The sequence below is a fragment of the Mytilus californianus genome, unplaced genomic scaffold (genome assembly GCF_021869535.1).
Source record: "Mytilus californianus isolate M0D057914Y unplaced genomic scaffold, xbMytCali1.0.p SCAF_1, whole genome shotgun sequence".
NCBI lineage: Eukaryota > Metazoa > Mollusca > Bivalvia > Mytilida > Mytilidae > Mytilus > Mytilus californianus.
The window spans coordinates 71,021,728-71,046,317 of record NW_026262581.1 but is presented as its reverse complement, the minus strand read 5'-3'; the positions used below and the strand labels follow the sequence as shown (position 1 = coordinate 71,046,317).

Sequence of the window (24,590 nt, the reverse complement as noted above, 5' to 3'; positions counted from 1 at the left end):
TTTGTCTTTTTTGTTTTCTTTACTAATAGATAATTGGTATAATTAAAAGTGGGCAAACCAGGAGTAAACCCTTGACAGATTCACAATCAAAACCTAAAAAAATAGTTTGTTTTATAAAAGTCATTAATTACCATTTAAAGATCAGTCTAACTTTAAAATAGGGAAAACAAAACAATGAAATATTTTTAAACATTTGTACAAACATGGACATTATTTCCTATTAGATTTGTGACTTTTTCCCCAACATTTATCAAATGTGTGACTTTTTTCCTCCTAAATGAGTGATTTTTTTTCCTGTGACTTTCTACGTTTTAACCATTTGCACTAGACAAGGTGTGCCAATGTTGATTTGTTTCCACATTGGAATGAACTAAACTTTGTTTAAGTGTATTATATAAAATAGAAATAGGTTAATTCGTTCTTTGATTTACGTTTTGTAATGAACACGAGCTTTTTCTTACCAGAAATAAACCAAAATCATTACATATATCCCAATGACTTACAATTACAGCAGTAATACATATTAGAACACCTTCGAATAATTCAAAAGATATTTCTGTTGGAGATACCACAGTTGTCCAAATTATTTTAACTATCAACCCTTTGAGCCTAAAATCCTTTTTCAATCTTTTGTTTTCTTCTTTAGATTTGCCTTAAATACAATTTGAACATATCCACCTCGCCTTACTGTTTACTAAAATCAATAATGTTGATTTTGATACCAATGTCCATTTAAGACCTTGTTATTAAAAGTTTGTAAAATTCATACTATAATCTTTCAAAAACAGCTCGACGACTTTTCTTTCCTTTGTTAATTCTCCTTTGTTTGATGGCTTAATTCTATCGCCTTATATTTGGGTGTGCATTTTTCATCAATAAGAATGCAATTTTAAAAAGCACTTTCTGTAGATAGTAATCATTTAACATTAATATAAAGTGTCTGCAACTTGTAATTTAATCTATTTCTACAGTACGTTTATGCTCCATTAAACCCTTTTTGCAAGCCGAAATGGATACTATCCTTTATGCCCTCACAGTATTATTATACATATTGTGACCATCGACAAGACGGTTAATTAACCAACATTATTTAAATGTTTGCATCTCACATGTATCGGGTTGAAATAAGTTGTTTTCGAGACAATACGACAGTTTTAAAACTTATTTTAACTATAATTCATTTGAACACAAACAATGTTTTCTTTCTTTTATATTTACTTAAGAGTTTGGCCACTGTCGTTAACGTTGAAAAGCGGGAGGGATGAGGGCTTAAAACATGTTTAACCACGTCATATTCTGCATGTGCCTGTCCAAAGATAAGAGCCTATAATTCAGTGATTGTCATTGGTGTATGTCTATCATACTTTTTTTTTTTGAAAATTGTAATGTATAAATTAGGCTGTTAGATTTTTCGTTTGACTTGTTTAACATTTTCCATGTCGGGTCTTTTATAGTTGACTATAAAGTATGGGTTTTTCTCAATATTGAAGGCCATACAATTTTGATCTTCGTCATTTAAAATCTTATGGATAGTTATCAAATTGGCAATCATACCACATATCCTTATTTATATTTATATATAAGTACGTCTAGACAAGTGACAACTCTACGATAGATCCATCCATTGGATCACCATTAAGGGTGATACACGGCTGAAAACACATATTATATTCATAATTACTCTAAATATTAGCACAACAATGTTAAATCTGCAAATTTTCGAAAGCACAATTTTGTTCTTCCTTCGGGTTTCGAACTCATACTATTATGATATCGAGACCACACCGCATGCACTGTGTCCAGCGCTCTAAACCACTCGGCTACCTAGACTGAACAAAAAAATTCAGCTTTCGGTGGCCTAGTGTTACCTTTCCTCGTCAATAGAATCTAGAGTTGTAACACAGTACATGATATATTAGGCATGAAGATGGAATTGATATATATATATATATAAACGCCTAAAAAGTGTACAAAACAACACCAATATTAAAAAAAAGGAGACATTTAATGTAATTATCTATAAATATTTCGGATAACAGATATTCTTCATTAGTATGATTAAAATGTAAAATGAATCATATCAATCTATTCTGATTTCACTATAACAATCTTTAAATTTATACAATTAAAACCGAACACAGCAACGCTTGTACAATTCTAAAATCTCAAAAATGACGTAGGTTAGATATTTACAACAGAGACTGCATATATATACTTCTTGCAAAAATAGTAATGGGCGATATGAACTGGTTCATTTCTAAAATTTCACAGGTAACGAAAGTTTTGATATTACAATAAAGACTGCGTGGCGTGGAAATACATTCCCAATAAACAGCACTGACCGATTTGAGCTGGTATAATACTCAAATTTAAAATTTGACAACGGTAAAGTAATTACAACAGAGGCTGCGTATTTACACATCCCAAATATATAGCAGTTTGAAAATGATTAAACAAATTTAATTTTGACAAAGGTTAAGTAATTGAACGTGGCTGCGTACTTATACATCTCAAATGAATAGCACCCTTCTATTTAAATTGGTATAATTCAAGAATTTTCAGAGTTGAAAAAGGTAAAGGAATAGCAACAGAGGCTGCGTAGTAATATGTAATATAACCCAAATAAAAAGCTGTAATGGCTGTCCTGACTCGCCAACATACTGCTTACCACATTTACACTGTAGAAGATACACAGCATGTGTAGTCTTGCAAATAACATTGCAAAATATGGTGTATTCAGTACTAGTGGAGTGAATGTTAAAAGTCTGGGTATTTAGTATTTGCTTGCAAGTCAGACATCTTTTATTTCCACATCCCTTACAAGAGCCCACAGACGAAGAGACTAATTTAGAGGATAAGTCAGCTCTCACCAGCAAGTCTTTTGGCCTACGGAAAGCCAGTTCAGGTGGCTCGGGAAAGATCTTGGATAGTTTAAGATGTTTTTTGATTTCTTTCCAATTTTTGCGGAAAAGGTGTGATAACTTGTCAAATTTGGGATGGTACGTCAGCACAAACGGCACTCTTTTGTTGACCTTTTTGTCGTTATATTGTAAAAGTTCATCTCGGTAGATGTTGTTAGCACGAGAGAAATCTTTATCAATGTCTTTTCTTCTGTAGCCCCAATATTTTAGGTGACTGCGAAGTTCTTGTAGTCGCCTTTTTGCAGTATCATTGGCGGAGCAAATCCGTTTTATTCGTATGGCCTGTCTATAGGGAATGCTTTTGGTGCAATGTTTAGGATGACAACTCAAAGGAGAAAGATTAATAGAAGAATTGAGAATTTGCTGTTTTAATTTGCCCATAAAAATATTGGCATAAGACGGGGTTCCATTAACCTTGAGAAAGTGTTCACCGTCTTTCATTGATTAAAAGTTTGCTTAAAAAGTCTGTTTGTATCTGTATAATTCTTTTTTCATAACGCGGTATATCACATCTTAACTTTTACAGTGATGTTGTTTATAAAGCCCATAAATATAGATACGATCCATGTTAACTCATTGATCTTTTGAATAGAATTATTCTTAAAGTTTATCTATTCAACACCTTATAAAAATCTGTGAATATTGTTTTATCTGTACTGACATTAAATTTGATTTAAAACAATTAAAACATAACTAAATCATATTGCTATATATTTAAAGATATGAATACTCAAAATTCTACATCCTGTGGATACTGTTTACTCTTGGCAATGGACAAGATCACACGTTTTTCAGACCGGTTATGTCGTATTTACTCTAAATACTTTGAATGTGACCTGCTTAATTTAGTCTATGATAATACGATGTATTCATTAGTTGTAATGAGCTTCGAACTAGCTTTCAGTAACTGCGAACACTCTTATATATGCTTTGTGTCTATTGTGTTTTTATTGTACTTCGTACTGATTTATGAAGTTAGCCATTAGCAACTGATGGTAATAGTTTGATTTTATGCTGTGCTGTGAGACAACTATCCCAGGTAAATAGGAGGGTTGAGCTCCCACGTCTGAGCCTTATATTGCTAAAATTACGGTGTGTATTTTTTCTTATCGTTGAAGACCTATAATTGCTTATATCTTCGTTCTTTGAACTCTGGTGGATAGTTGTCCCATTGACAATCATACTACATCTTCTTCTTATTCTTAAATAAACCTTGAAAAATCATGATTGTTTTTAGAATATAGTATCAAATAATACAGTTGTCTCCAATCCACATTTTCTGTATATCCATTATTTTTAAAAGTTCGCAATTTTTGTCTAAAAACATTATAGAATTTTTTTCATAATCTTATCATCTCCAACCATACATCTTACATAAATTGTCTTATATATAAGGTAGAAGTGCTTTAATAAACCCTTATCTCTCTCTATATATATATATAATTTCTAATTTAGAAATATTATAAATAGATTGAGGATGGAAACGGGGAATGTGTCAAAGAGACAACAATCCGACCAAAGAGCCGAAGGCCACCAATGGGTCTTCAACACAGCGAGAGAATCCCACAACGGTATATTTATCAGATTTATCATCAGATTTTATTCACTAAAATGGAGGATGACCATGACCTTCTTCTACAATTTTATATATCATAGTTCATTCATTTCTGCACCAAGACAATATTTAGAACTTATTTGAAGCGGTAAAAAATCCAACCCAAGGAAATAACACTAAGAAAAGTCATATGACCTTTAACTAATTATTTACGTGCACAAAAAGCCAGAAAATGATAAAAAGACTTGTCTGCTCTATGTTCGGGTTGTTGTCTCTTTGACACATTCCCCATTTCCATTCTCACTTTTAGCTAGATAGTTCTTCACTTAATCTTATCTTTTTAGTGTAAATGCTTATTTTACCCTCTGTTTTTATATCAGAAACTACTTGTCAGAACATATTCACCTGAATTTTGTCCTGAGTGTTCAAGAAATATTCCTCTTGGACAATATGCCAACGACAATCATATTTGAAAATAAAGAGAGCAAATATGAATGACGAGTTCAAATTTTGAGAAAAGGATGTCCCAACAATTTCCGAATTTGTACTTACCATGAGCAACATGACGAGAGTCAGTAGTGGAGAAAGACCCTATCTGGAGCATCCGAGATCACCACCAGTTTTTGCAGTAGTTGGTGCTGCTCAGTCTTACTTTCTAGTATAGTGTTTTTGCCCATTCTATTTTGTTGGGTCGTCTCTCGTTTTTTTCCATGACGTTGTCAGTTTCTCTTCGAGTTTTGAATACCACTTTTTTATCGTTCACCCTTTTTTAGATCACCTTGCCTAAATGGCCAAGTGAACTTTTCTTATCATTCGGCGTCGGTCGTCCGTCGTCGTTTACTTTTATAAAAATCTTCTCCTCTGGAACTACTTGAACACATTTAACCACACTTGGCCACAATCATCATTGTGGTATCTAGTTTACAAAATGTGTCCGATGAACCCGCTTGCCAACCAACATCACTGACATGGCTAAAAATAGAACATAAGGGGTAAAATGCAGTTTGGTCTATTATCTTGAAAACTGCTATTAATAGAAAATATCTGAAACAGACATAAGTGTTCAAAATGATGAGATCTACCTATTGTCTGTTTACTTCAAAACTATCAGACGACTTCTTATAGAAGTTGTTGCACTTAAATGACGAGTTTTGCAGATATTTTTCATTTTTGGCTTATTTCTGAAAAACTCTAATAGATAGAGAGAGAGAGAAACTTTATACCAAAAAAGATCAACCAGACAAGATCTTCAAATCAGTCTAATTTTCAAAATGGTCAGACGATTCCTTAATCGAATTATTGCCCTTTAATGACGATTTGATTGCATTTTTTGCATTTGTGCTTATATCTGATAAACTATATTAGATAGATAGAAACTTAAATAATCAAAAATGACCAGCAAGACAAGATCTACAAATAAATTAAAATCTTTAAAACGTCTGACGACCCCTTTTTGGAGTTAATGCCCTCACATAATAATGTTTACCCTTTTTTGTGATTTTGCCTTACATCTGAAAAAACTATAATAGATAGATCATGTAGATAGAAACTTAAATAAACAAAAATGATCACCAAGACATGATCTACAAATAATTCAAATAGGCAAAATTGTTAGTCGACACCTTGTAGGAATTCTTGCTCTTTAATGCCGATTGTTACTAATGTTTGCGTTTTTGCCCTTCTATCCTGAAAACTATAAAAGATCGTGTGAGTACAAACAAAATGGCGGACTCCGACTGTTTTGAATCTGTTGAAGAAAGCTCTTCAGTAGACAGAGGCTATGAGTTTGACTTCTCCACAAGACGTATGTCTGGTAATTCTATAGAAAGGGAGAGCAAGAACGCAAATTTGCAACCCCTAGTCCAAATAAAAGTTACTCACACGCAATCCAAACCCCAGCTACAGTCCGATGTAGACCATTACGCAACGCCTCTCGACCCTCTGTCCCCGATAACCAGCATATCATTATCAGTGCTAGAGGTGTTCGCCTAGCAGAAGAAAATCCCAACAAAATTCAGAAAAATATTTCAAAAGAGTATGGAATTATAGTTAAAAATATTAGACCAATAAGGTCTGGTAACATTATAGTACACTGTATGGATGGTATGCAATTAAAGCAACCGATGAAAGCGACTCAGCTAGGATTATGGCAAGTCAGGTGTTCTAAACCACAGAGTATTCTAAGCTCACAAGGATGCATGTATAATGTACCTCTGGAATATTCTGAGGAAAACATTAAATATGCATTAAATGAATATGGGGTCACATACGTCACCAGATTTACATTTTATGACAAAGAACAAGCTAAAAGAGTACCCTCTAGAACTATAAAATTGTGAATTGGACACTGTTATACTCGTGCATATTTTATACCATGTTCATATCAAAAAGTACTTTTAAATGTCGTTTCGCTTAGTCTGTAATCTTAATGTTTCATTACTGTCTGGGTTTTCTTACTCTAATGAACAGTCTATAAATATTGATTTAGCCAAAAAACTACATAAGGGAGTTTTGATATCTTTAACTCATTTTAAAACTGAAATATTACCTTTTCTTAATCTATTGTAACAGTTGTAATTGTAAACTCAATTAAAAATTATAGTTCATTAAATGCCAAAACTTGCTCTTCCAACATAGATCAAACTAACACATTCAGTTCAAATGACAGTAAAAGAGGTAGGGCCATTTCCCCCTGATTTTTTTCATTTGATTAATAGGTAGGTAAATCATGTTTTTAAATTGCCCGTTAGATGCTAATTATAGCACATGAAAATACGTCACATCATCTATTTTCATACCTTGAACTGATATTCCTACAATAAACAAGGCCAAAACTATTGATTTTTTGGTATATCAAAACCAATGTTGATTTTGTTTGTTAACGCCCATGAGAAGCATTAAAATATGAATTATCAACTAATAGATATATAAAATTAGTTTTGTATTAAAAAAAAATGTTGCTTCAGTTAGCGTGATATTGTTGGTGGGTGATTTGTAGCATACATGCTATTGCTGTTTCTTGGAGTTCTTTTCGCCGACTTTTTCAATTTAGAAACAAAAACAAATTTTTCCTTAGTGCTTCCGGTCAGGCTCAAAACATCTTCATCCGTAAGAGAGTTCGGATCATCGAAGTCTAGTCTCTTTTTCTTTGCATGAAATACCATACCAAGTAACCTGTCAAGAAGCCAAATAATATAGGACGCATTTAACTGGGATGTGTTACAAGCACATGTAATCTTGCCTTTTCTGGCATTGTAACAAATGGGCCCTTTGGTTTGATACAGATGCAACACTTTCCTGATGTTTTACCTACAGTCACGATTGGTACTGAAATTGATTTGTTCTGTGTTTTTTTTTAATTTTCTAATGACTTAGGTATCGGTGCTGGGATGGTTGTAACAATGTCAGTACTAGTGTCTACACAGTTAGTTGATTGCATGGCGCTAAAATTGCTGTCTGCATTTGTTATATATAATACCATTTTCAAAAACGTTCTTGTTGAATGTTTCGGAAAATTGTTTTTGTTGTTTCGAAATTTCTCTGCTATGGCCTTTTTTGTTATATGTATATTACTTACACACCATTTGGGCTTCTTTGCTATATAATCAATTCTCGTGTTATTGGTTATGTACAAGCACCTAGTTCAGTTTGACGGCAATTGTTCCTTTCAATATATAATAAATGTAAACATAGTACGTAATGCGACGGAAGTCAAAAGGATGGATAGTAATGAGGGTCGTAATAGGGGTACCTTTATGACGAATAACGGTACAAATTCTTGCCAAATGACGTTAACGGTAATTTTTGGTTCATGACGATAAAATGTACACTTTCTTTTAGACGATAAAAAAATCTACTGATTTTTACGAATCACGTTAATTTTTTTCCAAAAATAACGGTAGCGATAATTATTTGATACCTCTGACGATTCACGATAAGGATATTTTGACGAACCACGGTAAAATTTTAACCAATTTGACGCTAATGGTAGTCGAAAATGACCGTTTGACGCCTGACGGTAAAGGGCATTCCTACCCTCAGAAATAGGAACGTACACAATTAGCAACACATTATTTTTTTCTTTAATGAAATGATATTTAGTCAAAATAATCCATAATGACTCTATGAATTAAACAAACATCCGAGAAAAAATATGATAGAAACATTGCAATTTAATATTTCATCACAAAAAAGGCAAAAATTCTGAGTGAGATTTGAACCCCTTCTCAGTAAAAACAATCTATCTTTCACAGTCTTATGAACAACCGATGGAGCCACGGCGCCTCTTCCGTACACTACCTTTATTAAGCACCTATATAGGTACAATTTAGTGATGTTCCACTTTTTATTAAAAAGGTTGTTTTTTAGGTATTAAGGACACACTAAACCAATTTCATTTTTAAAGAAAAAAGTTGTATTAATTACAACAACAACAAAAAAACAAAACTTTGTTTGGTTTGAAATATCCTTCTCGGGGGATTCCCTGTTTTTCCCACCTAAAACCACGGTAAATTTCGCATATTTGACTTTCATCTCTTTTGGGGTTTTTAAATAAACTATTTTGCAGACATGTCTTAATATATATAAATCGAGATATTGATCAAAAAACATTTTTATTTCTTGTTTTTATCATAAATTTTATTCTTTAATCACTTTTTGAAATTGGCCCTTCTGTGAAAAAAAATCAGGGGAAATTGGGCCTACCTCTGTGTTTTTATGCATTCTATTAGCTATACTTAAAGCTATTAAACCGTGTTTAAGATGTTTGATATGTGCCTCAAGCTAGTAGATATATTGTTTTTACTGCTGGGTGCCAAACCTTATTTCCCCATTTCACCTTCCATCTTTATCCTTCAGTAACAAATTATCCTGAAAGTGGGAAACGGTTTTGTCGATGAAACTCCTTTAGGTTACATATAAAAAGAACAAACCATAATGGGAACTAATAAAATCAAAAGATTCTTTTCCCGCTCAGTCTATACCTGAATATAGTCTTTCAAAACAAATACAAGAGCGTTTAAATATATTAAGTACGTTGACGAAAGTATAGATTTCCTCTATTTAAGTGAGATAAAAACGCCACAACTGTATTATCATTGTCCTGACACCAGAATATGTGATAATAAGAAGATTTACAACTGAGACCAACTAAAATAGATAAACGAGTATACTGTTAGTCTAATAAGAGTGCCTTGAATTCTGCTCAGTAGTTCGATCTTCCATAATTGATATGCTGAATTTGTTATATTCATTATCAGCTTACAACATTTTCAGTTTTTACTACAAGCAAATTAAAGTTGATTGTTTTTTTCAAAATTAATATGTTTAGTTAAAAGTGGGTATGCTCAAACACTTTTTATGTTTTTTATTTCGAGTTAATGTTATAAGAACAAAAATATTCTTTGTTTATACGTATACATATTGTGCTAAATTAACAGATGCACTAGTGTTCGTTATCACACTGACATTTACATTTATGTGGATGCCTTATTATATTTCACCCTAATATGAATATTTCAATCTTGTCGAAAATAAAAATAGAGAGGCGGCACATTTCTCGCAATATAATGTTGTGTTGGGTAAACAAAGAACACTTTAAACTTAGGAAATACAGATTAAATAAAGAAATTTAACAGAAATTATATAAAGCATAACAATGGTGTTTCTGCACTGAGAGCCTGAGTTGGTTAATTCTAAATGTGGTATATTGGTTATAATCATTTTTGCTTCCTTATAATTATTAGAAAGAAGGTTTACATACAGCAAGCAGAAACAACAGTTCATTAAATAAAAAAAAAATCTAGCATTGATTTAGCGTTTAAAGTTTGAATAGTGTTACTTTGTTGAGACATCTGCAAGTCCAATTTAAGTGGTGCTGATTTTCATCTTGAAAACGATTTAAAGCATAAAACGTAAATTTTCCCGTGCAAAAGTACACTATCGTTTGAACAAAATCGACAAATGAGCTGTTACGGGGTAATTTAATATTTTTCTACGTTACCTGTCAACTGAAATTGATATCAGTATTTATGATCTTCAACCGATGGAATGAAATTTGACTTGAACAAGATGATAAAAGGTTTAAATCCACGACTATAATTACCTTTTTTCATTTTTCACTTGAAAACGGTGTGAACAATTTTCTATCGAAAATGTGGATGTTATGTAAATTGATGTTTAGCAATGTGAGTCGAAGCTTTTTAAATATGCAATATTTGTTTTCATTTTCGGATTTTGTTTTAGTAAATAGAGCCAACGATTGTTTGTCCTTTTTGTTTGTAAGCTGAAATATCGGTTCTGTTATCAAAACAACAATTAACGTTGGTAACTATATACGTTTCGATTCCTAACATCACTGGAGAGACATTAATTGTCGAAATCCGGATATGGTGTACAAAAACCTTTGCACCTCTTGTTTGCGGTATATCATCTTTTCCGCAAGTTTATTGTTTTCTGTTTAGTATTAAATTTATAATTAAGATCCATTTATTACATCGGTGATCCGTTTATTTGGCAATCGCCAATGGCAGTCAGCAGGGTTTAAGAACATTTGTTGTTCGACCTGTTAGTCAAATGCGTTTTGTTAAAATATACTTTTTCACTTTTTTGGTCTTTTGGAAAATGTTGTTTGTGCTGTATTTGGACCCCTCTAACAAGAAATTTGTTTTGCATGCACACGTATAAAAATTGCGGTTTTTATCCAACGCAATCATAGCTTTGAACGTTGTTTTCAATTTAGACTTGTTTATATTTTTTCGTTTGGGCTTGTATTATATTTGCCTTCGGGTTTATATGATCCGTTCATCCTATTTTGACTCCTCAAAATTCAAGAGTCTATCCTTAATTGAGGTAAATTGTATGGCTTTCCAAAAACCGTTTCGATTCCTAACATCACTGAAGAGACATTAATTGTCGAAATCCGGATATGGTGTACCAAAATCTTTGCACCTTTTGTTTGCGGTATATCATCTTTTCTGCAAGTTTATTGTTTTCTGTTTAGTATTAAATTTATAATTAAGATCCATTTATTACATCGGTGATCCGTTTATTTGGCAATCGCCAATGGCAGTCAGCAGGGTTTAAGAACATTTGTTGTTCGACCTGTTAATCAAATGCGTTTTGTTAAAATATACTTTTTCACTTTTTTGGTCTTTTGGAAAATGTTGTTTGTGCTGTATTTAGACCCCTCTAACAAGAAATTTGTTTTGCATACACACGTATAAAAATTGCGGTTTTTATCCAACGCAATCATAGGTTTGAACGTTGTTTTCAATTTAGACTTGTTTATATTTTGTCGTTTGGGCTTGTATTATATTTGCCTTCGGGTTTATATGATCCGTTCATCCTATTTTGACTCCTCAAAATTCAAGAGTCTATCCTTAATTGAGGTAAATTGTATGGCTTTCCAAAAACCGTTTCGATTCCTAACATCACTGAAGAGACATTAATTGTCGAAATCCGGATATGGTGTCCTAAAACCTTTGCACCTTTTGTTTGCGGTATATCATCTTTTCTGCAAGTTTATTGTTTTCTGTTTAGTATTAAATTTATAATTAAGATCCATTTATTACATCGGTGATCCGTTTATTTGGCAATCGCCAATGGCAGTCAGCAGGGTTTAAGAACATTTGTTGTTCGACCTGTTAATCAAATGCGTTTTGTTAAAATATACTTTTTCACTTTTTTGGTCTTTTGGAAAATGTTGTTTGTGCTGTATTTAGACCCCTCTAACAAGAAATTTGTTTTGCATGCACACGTATAAAAATTGCGGTTTTTATCCAACACAATCATAGCTTTGAACGTTGTTTTCAATTTAGACTTGTTTATATATATATATATATATATATATAGATTGCCTAACAATGTAATTTTAACACACTACTTAGTATGTAAATATAAGAATGTTTAAAATATTTACAAAATGATGAAAATAAACGCAATATTTCGCTAGACTAACTAGCTTTATCAAGCGTGCATCTATCCAGGTAAAATCGGATGTAGATGATAAGAAACTTTTGCAGCTCAATGTATATGTTGAACCTGAATTTAGCTGCCTTGAAAATAATACATAATTTGGATGAAGTTCAAGATTTTTACAAAATTTGTAGTTGAAGTTAGCAACGTCCATTGGCCAATATTACAGGATGAAAAGGACGATGCTGTGTACTAAATTATTCTTTATCTTTCCTGTATCTTTTCTCATCTTTTTCGTTAAGACCATCAGGTTCTAAAGTGTGGAGTTGGTGGATCCAAAAATTTTCTCTTCTCCTTCTCGCCGTGGTGTCCCACTCGGTGTTGACTTCTATGATTTGGAAAGTAACATTATCAAAAGAAAGTTTCGTTGAACGAAGATGTCTTGTGAGAGGACAGTTTTTGTTGGTTTTGTACCATGAACGATGGTTATTGAGCCGAATATTAAATTTGTCCATTGTTTCTCCCACATACTGAATGCCACAAGTGTCACATGTTAATATATAAATTGAGTTCTCCGTTTTACAGTTGGAATTTGAGTAGATGGTATAATTATGTTTAACACAGCATCGTCCTTTTCATCCTGTAATATTGGCCAATGGACGTTGCTAACTTCAACTACAAATTTTGTAAAAATCTTGAACTTCATCCAAATTATGTATTATTTTCAAGGCAGCTAAATTCAGGTTCAACATATACATTGAGCTGCAAAAGTTTCTTATCATCTACATCCGATTTCACCTGGATAGATGCACGCTTGATAAAGCTAGTTAGTCTAGCGAAATATTGCGTTTATTTTCATCATTTTGTAAATATTTTAAACATTCTTATATTTACATACTAAATAGTGTGTTAAAATTACATTGTTAGGCAATCTATAATTTTATTTGTGTAATTGAATTAATCTCTGTACTGATTAATCCACACTCCCATAGATTTGTATGTCATGTGCTGCTATTTATAGGCACTATATATATATATATAAATATATATATATATTTGATTATCCGCTGTATAGATTTTTATAAATCTATAGTATAAATTTAAAGTTAAAATTTGTCAAGTGTGTCGAACTCCCCCAAGGTCGTTTATTTATAGATTGCAGACGCATTGAAGTTCCGGTACGACCAATTACCCAAAATGGGCTATAGTTTATTGATGTTTGTCGTCAGTTCATAAACTGATACGGCATGTACAATCTAATTACTACATGTTGTTTAAAATGGAATGAACGGTTGATGAGTATGTCTTTTACAACACTGAAGCCATATTTAGGCAGAAAATACTGAAGGAAAATAGGTCATTGCAGTCTTTTCGCGTAAAAAAATGGATGGACAGGGGGTAAATTTTTGTCAAAAACTACTTTTGTCAAATGGCGTTAAAAAGAGTTGAGGTTAGCATTTTAACTAATGGAAAATAGTTGTTTTGTACATGAAAGGCATTTTTAGAGCTTTCACAATGATTTCTCTGTAGAAATAATTCTCTGGAACCTGTCAATATTAAAGACAAAATGGAAATGAAAACCGTTCATTATGTAAGAATGTTTTGCAGGAAAGTATTATGTACAAAATAACATCCCCACAACGTAATACAAAAATGGTGATTTGACAGGATGAATAGATTTATATAAAAATAAGGAGATGTGGTATGACTGCCAACTATCCACCAGAGTTCAAATGATGTATATATATATATATATATATATATATATAAACAAGTCTAAATTGAAAACATCGTTCAAACCTATGATTGCTTTGGATAAAAACCGCAATTTTTATACGTGTGCATGCAAAACAAATTTCTTGGCAGAGGGTTGCAATGAATATATATATATATATATATGTTTGGGTAGCTTAACATAGATAACTATCAAGTCATTGTAATAACTATGATTCATTGTGGTACTTTTGTGTAATAATGATTATATAATATGTTGAAATTTCTGACAGACTTTTTTTTACATAAATTGTCATCCTGCCTTTTTTTTTTGTGCAAATAATCTCATCCTGCCTTTTTTTTTACTCAAAACTCCTGTCCTGCCTATTTTTTTCAAATTTCATCCCAGCCCCCCCTCCCCCCCCCCCCTAAAAATCAAATTGTAGCTCCCTAAATTTTTTCAATCACACGGCCAAAATTTGTTTTACTTAAATTCATACCTTCACCTCCTCATGTGTACTTTTAGGTTCAAACAATATACTTATGATGTCTTACTTATTTGATTTGGCATTCCTAATGTTTTGATAAGAATGCTTGCGTTCTTTTCATGACGCCACAAAGAGCACTCATTTTGATTTTTCACATTTTATGACATTTTACAAATCTGACTTCACTATAAGTTTGTTGAAACCTGCGTTGGTGGCCTTCTGCTGTTGTCTGTTCTGTGGTCGGGTTGTTGTCTCTTTGACATATTCCCCATTTCCATTCTCAATTTTATGTTAAATGTTTCCCAGATCTTACTTTGGTTGAAATCCGGACAATTTTGGCACATTAAAAAACATATCTCTACTTACTTTACTCTAATATATTTGCATTGTAAATATAAACGCTTTGTGAGAAAAACTATACAAAACAAGTTCTATTTTACTGTCTTTCTTGCCTTCTCATCAACTTAAAGCAATGGACTTAATATTGGGGGCCAAATATTGCCTTTAATGCCGACGTACAAGGTTTTCTTTTTCGAAATATGATGTAGATCCTTCAATAAATATTCAAATTCAAGGAGGAAGAGAACACTTTTTGATTTTGACCATGGATTCAACTGCCCAGGGTACGATCTAATGAAATGGATGTAAACCATTTTGTAGTAATCTATTTTTATGATTAAAAGGACATGCCAATCAGAGCAACCCAACAACAAAAATAACCAAAAAAACATCTAGGGGCAACATACAATTCAGCAATAGACGGGTGTCTTTATGATATGCCATGCTTTAAATTGTGCAGATTCTAATAAGGCTACTGTGAATGCAGATATTTTTTATGTTTTTTTTTATTGCGAAGATTGTGACACAAAGGGGCATATATTACAAATGTGAGCATTCACGATTAATTTTTTGCCTAGGATTTGTGCTACTGAGGTGACTACTGGTGCTTGATTAACTTAAATGTGTACTGAATATTTTCACCACAACCTCCTATAGGTTCTCCATCTTATAGAACTAAAGACAAGCTTTTGTGCAGGTTCTCCATGCAGTGTTGTCACAAACTACTAGACTACTAAGTCAAATTATTGCATGTTTTACAAAGTATATAACTTGATTGAGCACCTAAGATTACTATTAATGTTCTATGCACTATCTGAAACCAGTTCATTGTTATGCATTATCCTTAAATTTATAAACTACTAGTAACATCCCACATGTATACATGAACTGTAAGGTAAGATGATTAGATGGCAGAAGCAATATGTAGGTTCTCCACATAATTGTCAGCATAAGGTATGACTCAGCATGACATAGACTGTTAAAGGGTAATTCAAGATTTTTGTCTCGCCTTGACGAAGTTAAAAACTGAGACAGAGGCACGCTGTTTCCCGCGGTGGCGTCAACAATGTACTAGTTTGGGATTAGGTCCGTTTAATGGAAAAAATAGTGGTAGGTTAATGATATTTAGTATGCAATTGTATTAGAATTTGTACATCTCATTGCCATGGAGATTATTTGGCTAGCCCCCTCAAATATGGTTAAATGAAAGGTTTTCTTATACTTCACATGTATTAGTTTGTAATTAAGTCAGTTTAAGGGCACCAACTAGTGACAGGCCATTGAAATTTGGTATGCAGATGTATTAGGATTGGCACATCTCATTTTATGGCAATTATTTGTCTTCGCCACCTCAGTCATGGTCTATTGATTTTGAATGTTTGGTTTGCACGTTAAATGTTGTGATTAAACAGTTTAAGATATGAGCCACTTATGTTAAGTCAATAATATTTGGTATGCAGTTGTATTAGCATTTACAAGTCTAATTTCAATATGATTGTATGACCCCACTTCAACCTCATCATGGTTCATTGTCTTTGATACTTTTGCATTCTTTACAAGTGAAAGTTTGTGTTTAGCTTAGTTGAAAGGGAACCACTTATGTTATGTCAATGGTATTTGGTATGCAGTTTTATAGGCATTGTCATTTCTCATTTCGACAGAGGTTATTTGGCCCTGTACCTTCAGTCATTTCGCATAGTTTATATGTTTAAGAATTGTCATTTAAAATTCAACATTTGCATTAAGCTATCTGTATTACAAAAAAATATATTTCTTCTTCAACAGTTTATTATTTCGGTTAGAACTAAAATATAAAGCTTCTATATCCAATTTTGAGATATATATTTATCAGAAAACAGCTATTAAATTGTAGCGTGTTTCTAGGTGTTATTTATCCATATGTACTGCCTACTAAAGAGTCCCAAGTACAATTGTTTTATTTGCATGTAAAGGGACGAATTTAACAAGGCTCAACAGACTATGAAATTTATCTTACATTTATTGAACATTAAAATTATCTGGAAAAATAAAAAAAAAGTGTGTTTTAAGAATAACAACGCTGATCTATTTTGATGAAAAAAAAATCAACAGTTGTATACTCCCGTCTCTAATTATTTAAACACCTTCATTCAAACAGTTTGCTATTTATAAAACATCAATACATAACAAACGTCTGGAGTGAAAGTGTAAATGAAAAAAAAGGAGAGGAAGCGTTGAATTATCATATAAAACTAGATCAGTGTTGTTATTCAGTTTAAACTACAACATTCTGCACTACCTTTTTCATTTTAAATTCAGTAAAAATATCATATAAAATTTCTTTTACTCAACACAATGTATCTAATTTGATTTCTAGAAAAAAAAACATGAACATGTAAAATAGATTTACCATCTTACTACATGTTAAATATGTTTTTATTTTAAATTGTTAATATCCTTTACATATTGTCTACCAAGTCTTGTAGGTCTAGGCAGAAAACATGTTCAAAGATGGCACTAAAATGGCACAAAACTCAACTATTAGTATTGTGAGGTATTATCATAAATTTGACTTCATCGTCTTTAGTAAACTTCTCACAATTTTTTAAAAATTTTCTTCTGCAAAACAGAATTTGCTACTTAGAGCCAAATTGTGCAGTAATCTCCGTCGAAGCTAAAGTTGATCAGAAATTCCAAATGGCTGTTGAGGCCAAACATTTGCATGAAATTGCAAAGATTTTTTTAAGGAATCGCTTGGTAATTTGAAATGGGATTTTGAGGTGATTGTGCTAATCCAAATCAAACAGAGTTGGCACCAAGGATCAAAGTTTAATATAGAATCCAATGAGAAAAACATATACATAGTTTTTCTCAGAAACCATCTAAAACATTTAAACAAAATCTTCAACTAAAGAAACAGGATTATCCTTTATATATAAATATTATTATAATTTGCAAGTTTCGTTTTTGTCAATCCAAATAACTATTAATGACCACCATGTGGCAATGTAATAGAAACATATGAGAAAAATATATAAACAACTCATAACAAACCAAATGATGGACAAATGCACGAAAGTGCTCTTCTTCAAATTTTATGCTTTTGATGCTTATCTAATGACAAAAGATGTATACCACTGGGGAACATAATTTTACGAATAACTATATGTGTATTGCAAACAAACATCTTTTTCTTTGAAACTGTCTCAAACATTTAACTAAAATTTGTAATAACTGACACAACGGTGACCATAAACGAATTTTGAGTATTTGGTGCCAATCTGAAATCCAAAATGACTGTCACCAATGTAACTGTTAATCATAGAACTCAATGAGAAAGACATTCAAACGAAAACATGCACAAATGCTACTTGAGGCGAACACCATATTGTACACACATTGTAAATAAGCCCACAAATTCAATAAACAATATCTGTTAGTTCTACTAAAAAAGGGAACAAACATATTAATACCTCCATAATATTCCTATTTGTATCATGCATATCGTGCAAACTTCATTATGAATAAAGGCAACAGTAGTATACCGCTGTTCAAAAGTAAGTCATAAATCGATTAAGAGAAAATAAATCCGGGTTACAAACTAAAACCCAGGGAAACACATCAACTATAAGAGTAAAACAACGGAACAACAGAAACACTGAACTGCAACAAAAACAAACGCCAACATACATAGAAATGGACTATTTGATAACAAGTGCCATATTCCTGACTTGGAACAGGACATCTTAAGAAAAAATGGTGGGTTAAACCTGGTTTTATGGCTTGCCAAACTCCCGCTTATATGGCAATGTTAAAAAATATCGCTAAAATGACAACACTTCGTGACAGGAATACAGTATAGACAAACGCAAGAACGCTCAGCTAAGAGAAATGCATTATTAAATAATATAATAGTACATTACAACATGTAAATCGCAGAATAACAACGGACATCTCCTATCAACGACAGCACAGGACACCATAAACTGTGCGTCACATGAATGGATCAACGTAAAAAAAAGTGACGTATTTTTGTGACGTATGTATAAAAAAATTCACAATTATTTTCACAATACTAGTCCAAATAATTATCATGATTATGACGGTCTTGAAAGGCTATTTTAAATTAATGCTGTGACGACGTCATAAGTAAATGGACTAACACAATACTTTATCCATGGAAAATGGAAATTAACTCGACTATACTGAAAAATAAGACATATGTGAAAGATACCTAAAATACAGAATTTAAACCACAAACGATAAGACATAACACAATATTCAACCGTACTTACAAAAGAAACATCATAACTAAATACATGAATGTTGGATGTATAAATACCGAGACACGTCGTATAGCAATGCGAATTCACTCTCGGAAAAACAGTCATATTCAGGAATAGGTCACGTTCGGTACTTAGCAGACAGACGACGTAGATGGTACACAAAGACACAAAGTACCATGAATAAAACCAAATTACTTTCCTCACTGATCTGTATCAACACTTGTAGTTTAAAAGAGAGATCTTGATTAAGAAGAAAGAAGATCGCATACACAAATCAAAACAGAATTTCACATGAAAAATTACATCAGGTAATACGTTAGACAAATCGATATTTGAACACTTATCAAGATTATTTTTTCAATGGAAAACACCAAAAGGCAGTTTTATCTAATGATAATTAGAAAGTCCAAGGTGTTTTTTTTTTATATATATTTGACGTCAATTGTCAATATTTTTTTCCGAAGATCTCCTACCATACTCATGCTCCTATCATTATGAAGTTAATATGTTTGACATAAAGGGCATCTAGTTATTATCCAATTTACCACCCATCAACCAATATGAAGGCTAAATATAGGTCATAATGATACAACATAGGCAAATGTTTAATATCTGGCAAACAATAAAGAAATTCAGAAAGCTTGACGAAACAGATATGTTTGAAATTTCAAGATTTAACTACTTTGCATTGGTTAGAAACAAAATATTCATTTCAACGATAGTCACAATTTTTTAATTAATTATATATTAAACCTTGTCAACTATCTTGATATAAAAATAGATATCAAGACACTATGAAGAGGAATAATAATCGTCGAAGCAGTAGCTACAAAAACGACTGAATAAAACCATCAATTAACCCTTTTAAAGGCCCTAATGGACATGTTTGACAAATTGTAGCATGTTTTCTATTTTTTTTGAAAATTATAATAGATAGACAGATTATAACAGCAAAAAAAAAAAAAAAAAAAACAAAAAACAAAACAAAAAACAAAACAAAAACAAAAACAATAAAAAACAATCAAACAATACAGGATCTACAAAAAAATGCAATAGAAAAAACTGGTCCTTTAAGGAGTTATTGACCATAAATTTTTAAAATATGTAAGAGTCAAATATATGTCAAGACTCAAATATGTTTCTTTATATCAAATTCATGTCCTATCCTATATTTCGTTATAAACGTTACAAATCTATATCTATACTGTTTTCAAATCGGTGTCCTTCTTACCAAGTCGCACTATATCATATATTGCGTCTCAAACTCAGGATATATGATATGAAATACACAAGAACATTACACCAGTGTCATGGATCAAACTTATTTGTTCAATTCAAATATCAGTGTTACTGATTATTCGTGGGGGGAGGGAGGTTATACTCCCATAAATCCTGATTTCTTATGTTTATAATGCATTTCTTTATTTATATCCGACGCAACATTTCTCGCTTAAGCCATTCCTGAATGCTGGGGTGAAGACCTTGGAGTTGTTTCCAAGCATTGTCAGCAGTTTTTCTAGCATTCTGTGCATCGTTAGATCTTTCGACGTTAAGCCCATCTCCAAAATGTGGAAGAGTAATGAGGTCTTTCTCCCTTGAACCTGGTACATTTCTGTGATAGGTTTTCGTGGTATCCACCATATCTGCAATTTAGGATTCATCCTTATTCAAGATTCCTAAGAGTATCTGTAAAAAATAGTATATGGTTAAAAAGGGGAAATTAATAAAGATTAAATAAGAGGATTCACAAAGTTTTTACCCCCCAAAAAGCTTCATAAACTACAAATAGTGTCTATAAGACACATGATAACCCGCCGTAAAATGTAGGTCATAGTATTACAATCATTGTTGTCGAACTGTGTTGTACTACACTTGAAAACTATAGTGTATAAATATCATTAATATATTCCTATAAGTTTCAGGGAAATGGAAACGCAAAACTTAACCAAAATCACTCAAGCATGAAATGTAGGTCATAGTGACTCAAGTGATGTTAAACTGTGTTGAACTATACAAGATGCATGTAGTGAATACATATCATTGATATATAACAAAAAAAGTTAAAAAAAAAAAAAATACCGAAGTCAAAAGAAAATTCAAAACGGAAGTTCCTAATCAAATGGCAAAATCAAAAGCTCAAACACATCAAACGAAATGAAAACAACTGTCATATTCCTGACTTGGAAAGACATTTCCTTATGTAGAAAATTGTGAATTAAACCTGGTTTTATAGCTAGCTCAACCTCTCACTTGTATGACAATCGCATAAAATTTCATTATATTGACAACAATGTGTGAACAAAACAAACAGACATGCATAATAGGTAAAAATGTCAAAAATAGGGGTATAGCATTGTGTTCTTAATCACTATAAAAACAAACAAATATATCAACAAAGAAAAACAAAATGGAATATAGACAAAGCACATAAGCAAAATGAAAGACAAAAATACAAAAATTTACCATAGCACAATAACACAATGACGCGATGTATAAGTACCGAGCCACGCCGAAGGGATATTACCAAAATTGGACTAAACAGTAAAGGTAATAATTTACAAAGACAAATAAAAAACACTATAACACGTAATTAAGATGACAAACAACGTCAGTACCTAGCATCTATACTTCAAGACCATCGTGTATTATTTGTGAAGTTGATACGGAATATTTATCAACACGATCTTGGTATCTTTCGCTGAACATTTTTAGAAAAAGGACGAATGATGCTGAAATGTGTTGCACTATACAAGATGCATGTGGTGAATAAATATTATTGATATATAACAATAGGTTTCTGAGAAATAGAACTTAACGCATAACTTAACCAGATCGGGACGTACGTATGGACAAGGGTAAATCTATATGACCCGTCAGTCGTGGCGGGTCATACAAATTTTCAAGACACTTATAACCATAGGTACATTATTCCCTAAATAATTTTAAAACCTCAAGGAATATATTATACATAAGTCAACTACTGCTCATTTTAAAATTTATTACTGCTTTCTGGTTAGAATATAGATGATCATAAGTAATACTAAAACACATCGGCTCCATCGCGGGTCCGTGACTGAATTAAAGTACCTACGCCTTATTATGAGCTTTGATTTTTAGTATTCGTATTGTCATCTGATAAATTCATGCTGATTATAAGGGGCACAGTTTTCTCTGCTTTCAAAATCTTTCTGTTTGAACCAAACCGTACTACAGTATGTCACTACCGGTTTCCCGTTCATTGCCATTGCATTTGTGCGGCGGTATCCGGGGTGACCTTATCCCTTATTATGTATTTAATTGTTTTTACATTTTGCACTTTTTATATTTTGAGGATGAGTGAATCAGGTAAGTGTATGTTCGTATGTTTTATTGCATTATACTTACTGTTTTATGGGAAGGTTAACTTTCTGGTAATAAGACCCGTCAGGGCCAGGCTGGAAAACTGTATAGACAAATGATCACATTAAAACTGTACCGATACTGTGTGTTAAATATCCTCCTTTACACCATAATTCATGGTGGTGCTCCTAATGAAGAAGGAAGATACAGAACATACATACATACATACAACCGGAAACTACATGTGACATATTCTATTGGTATCAGTATCGGATTCGACCCGGAACTTGTTAATTATTGGTAATATTAATTATGTGGAAAACAAAAGGGCCTGGATTTGTGTAATTTTTAATCAACACTATAGTCCTATATAAGTTATATATTTGATTCGTCGTTTTTACGTCATGCCGGCTTACAAATTGGACCTCGTAATTTTAGTAGTATAGATATATAAGATTGAGTCGCCTGATTAAAATACTACTTCATAGCTTAGTACCATATATGAAGTTGTTTTGATTTTTTTGTTTTGAAAAGTACAACAAAAGTTTCAACAAGTATTACCAACTCTTCCCAATTCCTTTGAGGGGGTAAAAATATAAGAATTCATACCAAGATGTCCGTTCAGCAGATTGATCCTCATACAGATGATCAATATTTCTTTCTAATTTAATACATTTAAAGAATTGAATTTAATCTTATCAGATTTCCCTCACAACTTGTATATAGTCTGATCAGAAATAATAAATTATGTTTAATAAATACCAAGATGCCAATTTTTTTCAACATGATGTTCATGTTCAGAGGAGAAATATTCTCAATTTTATATCTAACTAGTCACATAATTTTGCGAACAAAAGTTTACCATAGATTCCTTTGAATTGTTATACTGGATATCCTTTATCATGTTTATCTCTTTGAAGGATGTTAATTTTTGTGGTTCTTTCAAAGTGTGTTATAAGTAGCCTCATGTTCTTTACTTTTGATATATTATTTTCAAATGTACAGTGTATAAGTGCCTTTGATATAATATAAGATGTTGAAATAATCAAGTATAGAACATAAAACGATCTAGTGTGACATGGAATTTTTAGATTAGAAATAAAAGAATAATGTGTCCCATTGGCTGATTCATGTGTGTTTTTTTTTTTTGGTTCAGGGAACACTCCTGCATGTAAACATGGAGAATGATGAAAGCAGCACCAATATAAGTTAGATTTTATATGGTTTTAAGGTAATATTGTGTATAAGTTTCATAACTGAGGCAAAGTTAATTTAGAGAATGTAAACCAATTTTGGGATGTACGTATATACAAACAGACTATTAATGCCCTTTCCTCTAGCGTAGGGTATGTTAAAATAAAACCTTTTTGTTTCTACTTAATTTTCATTTGGTAGAACAATTATGCATGGGATTCTTGAAATTTCATCAGGCGATGGTTTGTGGTTGTCTACATGCAGTGAAGGTACTCTATCTACAGCTGGGTATGCCTGAACCATGTTTTCATGACATTGATTTTATCCCTGGTTGTCTGCTTAGCATGTAAATGCTTGTTGACATTGTCAAAACAAGACTGTATGCACAATGTTCTTTATCTGGAATGTCATTGAAAGAGATAATGATTATTTTCAAAAACTATATAAAATATTCTCATAACAAAATAAACATGTGAGAAAAGATGACTAAAACATAAGTCTGTCCTTAATATTAATTACAAAAAACCAATTTATTAACCGGAGGTCAAAATTCATGTTCATATTATGGTACACAACACCTTGCTGACCATACATCTACATACAAAATATCGGTGACTTATTTTGATAGACAAAAAATGTATAGTGCAGATATGCAGATATGAAATGGCAAATATAAACTTACACAAAATGACACAAGAGACAGGTATTCGGTCTGCTGTCATATATTGTAATTATAATGATTTTATAACATGCATTTTATTTTGGGCAGATTCAGCTTTCTTCAAAGGGTGTGTTATTGTTGAAATTGATAAAGAATTTGATGATTTTATGAACACAATTTTTGTTTTCGATCAGAGGGAGT

The 24,590-nt window shown here is 32.1% G+C and overlaps 1 protein-coding gene across 2 annotated transcripts in view; it reads left to right on the top strand.

Moving 5' to 3' along the window:
- The window catches only part of LOC127723438 (uncharacterized), a 241,454-nt gene that overhangs the window by 9,255 nt on the left and 207,609 nt on the right, over positions 1 to 24,590 (top strand). Inside the window, exon 2 of one of the 2 annotated variants that reach the window (XM_052230094.1) lies at positions 23,691 to 23,765. The exons of the other annotated variant lie outside the window; for it this stretch is intronic. The gene's annotated coding sequence lies outside the window, so the exon portion shown is untranslated. The remainder of the gene's footprint in view (positions 1 to 23,690; positions 23,766 to 24,590) is intronic. 2 annotated transcript variants of the gene reach the window in all.